Below are 7,801 nucleotides of genomic sequence, written 5' to 3'. Positions count from 1 at the left end.
CGTGCGTGCCAATGCTGCTCGTGGCCCACTAAAGTAAAATCGCCCCCAGCAATTTCTGAAGCACTTTGGACCCAACCCAACTCATTTCTAATGCTATTTCATGCAGAATTCAAGTTTGGGCAAAGGGGGAGCAATTGTTTGAAGTGTTAGCATCATGTAGAGTAGTTTCTAGAGAGAGAAGCTCCCTCTTCTCTATAGAATTAGGATTAGAATTTCTTAGATCTAGGTTTAATTCATGCTTTGATTTACTTTTCTTTTACAATTTCTTGTTCCTCTAATCTTCCTCTTTCTAATTTTGTATTTCATTCTTGTAATTGCTTGCTTTGTTGTTGATGCACTCTTCCTTCTTCTATTTTCAATTCAATGCAATTTATGATTCATGTTCCTTTATTGTTGATTTGATTTTGTTGTTGTTTAATTCCTTGCAATTGAGTAGTGTAAATTTATATTCCTTGCAATTTACTATGTTTTCCTTTTATGCCTTCCAAGTGTTTGATAAAATGCTTGGTTGGATTTTAGTGTAGATTTTAGTGTTCTTGGCTTTGGTAGAGTAATTAGAGATGCTTGCGTTATCTAATTCCCGTGTTGATTGATAATTAGAAGTTGCTAATTAATTTGGATACCACTAAAGCTAGTCTTTCCCCTTGGGAGTTGGCTAGGACTTGTGGAATCAAATTAATTCATCCACTTGACTTTCCTCCATGGTTAGAGGTTAACTAAGTGGTAGCAATGGATAATTGTGGTCACAATTGAGGAGGATAACTAGGATAGGACTTCTAATTCTCATTCCTTGTCAAGAGCTTTCTAGTTGTTATTTTAATTTCATTGCCATTTACCTTTCATGTCTAATATCTCAAAAACCCAAAACATAACTCCATGACCAATAACAAGACACTTTGTTGCAATTCCTAGAGAGAACGACCCGAGGTTTAAATACTTCGGTTTATAGATTTTAGGGGTTTGTACTAGTGACAAACAAATTTTTGTATGAAAGGACTATTGTTTGATTTAGAAACTATACTTTACAACGAGAATTCATTAGTGGAATTCTAGACCACACAAAAGTTTGTTCATCAAAATGGTGCCGTTGACGGGGAATCGTAATGGTGTTATGTTATTGGTTATTGTATATATGTGAATATTGTGAATAGCTTGATTTTTGGATTGCTTGTTAGTTTTTGCTAGTTTTAGGACATTGTTTCATTATTTCTTGTTAGCTTTTGTCTCTTATTTTCACTTTTCACTATGAATTCTCACTTTGGCTATGAGTGTGATTACAACTATGTTGTAGGAAATGGGAACTTCAATGAAGATGTGCATCAAGGATGGGATAACCAAAGGTGGGAGGAGCCATATGCATATGATCAATCTTCTTGGCAACAACCTCCACTAACGCACTATGAAGAAGAGCCATTCTATGATGCATACCAATCCAATGGTTATGGTGAATCCCCTTGTGACTTCCAAGAACCACCACCATACACCTATGAGCCATATCCTCAACATAGCCATCAACCATACTCACAAGCCACCTTTCACCAACCATTTTCATATGACCCTAATCCACATCCATCCTACCAAAAATCATATGAGCCATAAGAACTACACATAGAGCCACCACCACTCCAACATAATTCTCATTCCTTGTCAAGAGCTTTCTAGTTGTTATTTTAATTTCATTTCCATTTACCTTTCATGTCTAATATCTCAAAAACCCCAAACATAACTCCATGACCAATAACAAGACACTTTGTTGCAATTCCTAGGGAGAACGACCCGAGGTTTAAATACTTCGGTTTATAGATTTTAGGGGTTTGTACTAGTGACAAACAAATTTTGCATGAAAGGACTATTGTTTGATTTAGAAACTATACTTTACAACGAGAATTCATTTGTGGAATTCTAGACCACACAAAAGTTCGTTCATCAATGACGTCTGGTTATGTTGTGGTGCTCTGAAGGATAGGTTCCCAAGGATCTTCTTGGTTTCACTCCAAAAAGGATCAGTCATTGGGGATTGTGGGTTTTAGGATGGGATAGAGTGGATCTGGAACTTCCATTGGAGGCGTGAGCTATTCCAATGGGAGCTGGAAATTGTGAATCAGTTACATGATGCTTTGAGGCCGGTTAAACTATCGGTAGACAGAGATGATAGGCTTGTGTTGAAGTTTGAGAGACAAGGTATTTTTACTACTAACTCATTTGTGCAGGCGTTGCAGGAGGAAACATTACTAGAGAATATAACAAGTTATAGTTTCACAAAGACTATTTTGAAGGGCTTAGTTTCTCCAAGAGTGGAGCTGTTTGCGTGGTTCACCTTGATTGGCAGGGTGCATACAAAAGAGAGATTGTGTCGACTTGGGATAATTAATCAGGAGGATAATATGTGTGTTCTATGTAAAAAGGATGTTGAGAATATTCATCACTTATTCCTGGGATGTGAATTTACTTGGCAGGTTTGGTGTGCATGGTTAGTTCATCTTGGCAGAAAGTGGTCCTTTTCTGGTACTGCGAAGGAGCATTTTCTATGTTGGACATGTGCAACCAATAGAAAGGAGGAGTCCAGAAATTGGTTCATTTGCTATTTTGCGGTTATCTGGAATGTTTGACTGGAAAGAAACAGGAGGATATTTCAGAACAAAGAAAAAGGTGTAGATGACATTACTGGCATGTCATTCCTTAGCTACCAGGAGTGGAAGAATAAAGATCCCTTGTGTTGTTGATGGCTATGCCAAAGATGACATGGGGTTGTTTGTTCTGTTAGATGCCAATTAGTTTCTGTTTGTGTTACTTTTACTGTTATTGCTACTTGCTCCACCTTAGTGTTGAGCTTCTTTGTTTCAAAAAAAAATTTCCTACTTATTTTTATAACCTTGAACCAAATTGTTCTTTAATCTACCCATCGAACTAATTAGCCAAATTTTTATGTGAAGTTAACAACTATTACAAGAGTATAATAGCTAAGCTCTAAAAGTTTTGCACAGAATCTAGTTTGTTAGGTTCCATTTGAATTACGTTCTGGTACACAAATATAGGCAAAGAGAACGGAGTAAAAATTATTAGAGATATGACTAGAAAAATGTCTTGGTATAAGATGTCACTTGTCTCGGTTATGAAAGAGCTCGGGAACTGGTTGGCCTTGATCGTGACAGGTTGGACTCTTAGAACGAAGGGAATAATACCTGCAATGACACTCCGACACTCAAGTCAGAATGAATCCGAGAGGTAGGTGAGAGTTAGGGATGTGTGTCATATCTGGGGGAGCCCTTGGCTCTCTTTATATAGTTTGCAAATGTTATCTTATCTTATCTTGTTAGCTAAGATAAAGGAAGTATTTGAATTTGAATCACTACAAGAAAAACACCCATTTAGGTACACTTGAAAAGTGTAGCCAAAAGTGAAAAAAATGATGCCTTAGGCTACGGCTACGCTTTTTGGGCTACGGCTACGCTTTTTGGAGTGATTCCTATTCGGCCGTTGCCTATTCTCAAAGGCTACGCTTTTCTGCACCAAGGGCTACGCTTTTGGCTTTTGAGAATAGGCTACGCTTTTCAAGTGATGCTGTCCAGGACCAAAGGCTACGCTTTTCAACTTTCATTTTTTTAGAATAGGCTACGCTTTTTAACACTACTGCATCACTTGTAAAGCGTAGCCATATTGTATACCATAGCTACTTTTTATAAGCGTAGCCTTAGGTCCCTCTTTTTTTTTGTATACTATAGCTACTCTATATAAGTGTAGCCTTAGGTCCCTCATTATTTTTTTTATTTTCTATATATATATAAAATTCTAATAATTTTTTGTACAACATAATATTTAATAATATGATTATATATATAATTATGTATGTTTAATTAAATAAATTAAATATTATAAAATAAAAATAAATACACAATTATATTAAACTAAAAAATATTCTAGCAAAAGACAGCAAATACATTCTAAAGATTCACAAGCACTGTAATGTTACAATATATTAGTACAAAAGACAGTAAATACATTCTAAAGATTCACAAGCACTGTAATGTTACAATATATTAGTACATAAAACAATGGATCCAACTATCCAATTGAACAATCATTCAACAATAGAGTAAAAAAAAATGAAACATGTCTAAACTACTACTTTCCATGTATCAATGAATATAAAGAGGATTACAAATTATTGTTGTATTTTGATATACTGGATTCGCACAATGCTTGCTCCTCTATTTCAGGATATCTCGAATCTTTCTTGGCAGTACTTTTATTTGATGCTGCTGCAGCCATCTGTCAAAAGAATCACTAGTTGAGTTCTACAACAACAATATCAGAAAAGTTAGTTTAGTTCATACCTCTTCAGATCGCGCTATCATGCTTGGAGGACTAACAGCTAAATAAGCATAAGCCATTAACTACAATGGCCAACCAGTAATCTGTATTGGAAAACATTGAGACCAAAAATAGAACAAAATAAGTTGGTAACAATTAAAGTTAAAAGTATTCATCGGAATGATATCTTAAAGGCATATCAGATAATATAAAGTCATCAAGAGAGAATAAGAAACGAAAGGTTATGGGCTTATGGCCATTATGAAAACAGAAGCTATATCAGTAAATAAATAAAATTCTAAAAAATAACGAATTTGCTTAAAAAAATGGTAGTACATTTAGTTATTTTCATTAGTGTTCCACAGTTCAAAAATGGATATTTTGGACGTTACTTTGTCATGGGAAAAGCTATTATGTAAATTAGAAAATGTCAAATAAAACTAGAATTGTTTTGGAAATATCTTATTGAAAATGAAGGAACTTCAACCATATACAAATGGTGGTAAAATTTTGGAGTTCTAGGTACTCACCCTGATAATCCATACTTCTTCAAGAGTTCTAATTTCTCCTTGTAGGATTGATCAAATTTCTTGAGTGACACTGACAACTCAACTGAATCACAAGGATTGGCGTCTTCCCTTGGAACAAACCCATACGATAATAGAAGCTCCCCATTTGATTTTTTTCCATATGAAAGGAACACCTAGGTAGTATGATACAAGCAGTCAAATCTAATCTTTGGACTTAACACTTAAACTACTCCGATGATGCCATACTGGTGAAAAATATCATGGTCAAATAAAGCTTTAATCAATTAATAGCTTATCATTTTGTTTGGAACTTGTTTGCTTTGTGCTAACTTTATCCTAGATAACAAATTCCAATCTTTCAATCTATGTTTACCTGCTCACCTGGTTGATATGGCCGATCTGTAGTAAAGACAATTCCCTTTGATAAATTATCATAATCCAAAAAGGTATCCACCTAAACCAGTGAAAAGAAACTGGAGTTAGAAAATTTCATGGGCAAAATTATAATAAGGAAATTTCTTTGGAATAGACCGTACATACTCCTAATATTATAAACCGTACCCTCAAAATAGTTAAACAGAGCAGGTAGAACAACCCTCAATACTAAACCACCAAGCAACCCCATTTATTAGGATGACCAACCAAAAGACAGATCCAAGCTAACACTTGTGCATTTTAAGTAATTCAGAAAAAAGGGAAAAAAGCCACACACACACACACACATATCCTTCAGAAGACCAGAAAATCAGAACCCAGATTTCATAACCATAATAAAAAAAACTATATGAGAATTATATGGGAGCATAACAGCAATAAAAAAATGTCTATGTATAGATTCTGTTTACCCTGGTTGATTGGCTTGTTTCTGAAATGCTACATATATCTCAGTTAATAAAACATATCACGTTCTAAATAATCATCACCCTAATCAAAAGAAAGTACAGACCTCAATGAGAAAATAAAGATAGGTACTTAATGGTAACTTCATCCCAGCCTTAGTGATTTCATAAGGGATGGTAGATGGATTTTTTGTTACAAACAATTGCCGGGGAACTCCAACCTTGCCTAAAATCAAAAGCCACACACACACACACATATCCTTCGGAATCAAAAGTGATCAGAAGCACTAATAAAAATTAAATAAGCAAGAGTAATCAAAAGCACTAATAATATGCCTTATAATAATAAATAATATGCATAATAAACTAAATTCACTAATGAAACCAGCAAGAGTGATCAGAAGCACTAATGAAGCAGAGTAGTTTTTTTAAGTTAGAATATTGAATTTAAAAATACCATGTTAAAAAGACTACTCTAACCACCACATTTAGAATGAATTAGCTCAAGAAAGTATCCTGAAACGACTAAAACGGATCATCAAGGGATACCACATTTAGTATGTAATTTCTCATTGTGTAACTGAATGCCTTCCTTTATTTACACCTAGGAATTCTAATGATGCGCCATCTTCCAATCTAATTGGTTATTACAATAGTTGACAAATTGCAATGAGCCACGAAAATACTGCAGCATATATAATCCACATGCAACAAAAATAATTAACATGAAATCAGTAAACTACTCTAGACAAATGAATAATAGTCCCCATTAGTACTTAATTTTTGTTTATTAGAACATTACCATTTACCACTCCAAAGTAAACTGTGCTGATTAAGAAAGCAACAATCATTCACATACAGATCCAAGAATCAAGCAGCTGACTGGTCAATAAGCATACTCAATGGAAAGGTTTCTGCCATTTAATCACCAAATACAACTAAAATCAATATCTAACTATTCTAACCCTTACCTCTTTGTTGATCAAATACACAAGACTTGTCCCTGTTTTTCTCTTGAGCCCAAACCTTAACCGTTCCAAGAATCAAAATTTTGGTTACATTTCACAAGGCCATTCGACCAAATTAAACACAGAGGAGAGAAAATCACTCACCTCTCTTTGCTTGTGGTGGTAGTTGTGTTAACAGAAATTGAATAAACTGAAAAAAAATGGAGCAAGAGAATTATCAGAATTTTGAATTAGAGGAGAAAAGAAAGAAGATGAAGTTACTGTCCTCACCTAGCAAAGAAACTCGAAGAACAGTTGGGTGAGTGGAACGCAGCTCCCTCTTAAGCTTCAGTCAGCTCCCTCCTTGGCCATCATTCTCTTTCACTTGGTGCTATGGTTGATGAAGAGCCAAAAACTTGAAGAACACTCCTGTTTTTGCTCCCTGGTGCTTTGGCTATTCCTCTATTCCTTGCCCTCTCTCTACTGTCTGTGAATTCATGAGGGAGACAGACAGAGACAGACAGAGAATGGCCCTCCATTCCTCCTCTGATTTCTGAACGTGAAATCTTGTTGACCCTGCCATTCAATATTCAATATTACGGCAATCACTTGATAAACTTTGACTTCACTAGTTCACTAGTTCACCATCTACACCCACATTTGGATCCTTCTGCAACTCACCTGATTAGTACGACCATTGCTATACTTATGAACAATACTTATCTTCAAGAAATGGAAAATAGCTGCAATAGGGGACTGAACCGACCACTTATAATTTAGAAACATGCAAGATTACAGCTCTTGAATCAAATTCCTTCCTATTAAGTTCTACAATGATCAGAATTTGAAACTAATTGACACTAACTTCTGAAACTAAAATAACTGTTATAACATATGCTAGTCTAATAGATATAGTGCAGCAAATTGTCAAAATCTGAAACAAACTAACTTCTAATTTCTAACTAACCTGACAGTTACAACAAATTAACCAACTCACAAATTATCCAACCCAAAGCAAACTGAAAGTACCTCCTCATTGTCACCCTCAAGATCTAAATGTGGCTCTGTAACACTACAAGCAATTCCTCTCTTCCCTCTTTATTCCCTCTATGAGTGACTTGTTGAGTCCCTAATAAACAAGAAGACAATCAGAAACTATACATGAATGCGAGTT

General features: G+C 35.1%; 3 long non-coding RNA genes across 3 annotated transcripts in view; 1 reads left to right on the top strand and 2 right to left on the bottom strand.

Moving 5' to 3' along the window:
- LOC107614307 lies at nucleotides 3,987-4,685 on the bottom strand. Its single transcript, XR_001614384.2, has 2 exons — nucleotides 4,335-4,685; nucleotides 3,987-4,269 (listed from the first exon to the last, which is right to left on the bottom strand). It is a non-coding gene; the product is annotated as an uncharacterized LOC107614307 (long non-coding RNA).
- Nucleotides 6,477-7,801, bottom strand: part of LOC107614305 — a 2,420-nt gene continuing 1,095 nt past the window's right edge. Inside the window, exons 3-6 of the long non-coding RNA XR_001614382.2 lie at nucleotides 7,657-7,756; nucleotides 6,919-7,203; nucleotides 6,793-6,838; nucleotides 6,477-6,706 (exon numbers count right to left, since the gene is read on the bottom strand). This is a non-coding gene — a long non-coding RNA (uncharacterized LOC107614305). The remainder of the gene's footprint in view (nucleotides 6,707-6,792; nucleotides 6,839-6,918; nucleotides 7,204-7,656; nucleotides 7,757-7,801) is intronic.
- The window catches only part of LOC107614306, a 10,831-nt gene continuing 10,697 nt past the window's right edge, over nucleotides 7,668-7,801 (top strand). The window contains exon 1 of the long non-coding RNA XR_001614383.2: nucleotides 7,668-7,798. This is a non-coding gene — a long non-coding RNA (uncharacterized LOC107614306). The remainder of the gene's footprint in view (nucleotides 7,799-7,801) is intronic.

This window comes from Arachis ipaensis, chromosome B08, assembly GCF_000816755.2.
Source record: "Arachis ipaensis cultivar K30076 chromosome B08, Araip1.1, whole genome shotgun sequence".
In the NCBI taxonomy this organism is placed as follows: Eukaryota; Viridiplantae; Streptophyta; class Magnoliopsida; order Fabales; family Fabaceae; genus Arachis; species Arachis ipaensis.
Note: the sequence above shows the minus strand (reverse complement) of the source record. Positions and strands in the feature narration are given on the sequence as shown.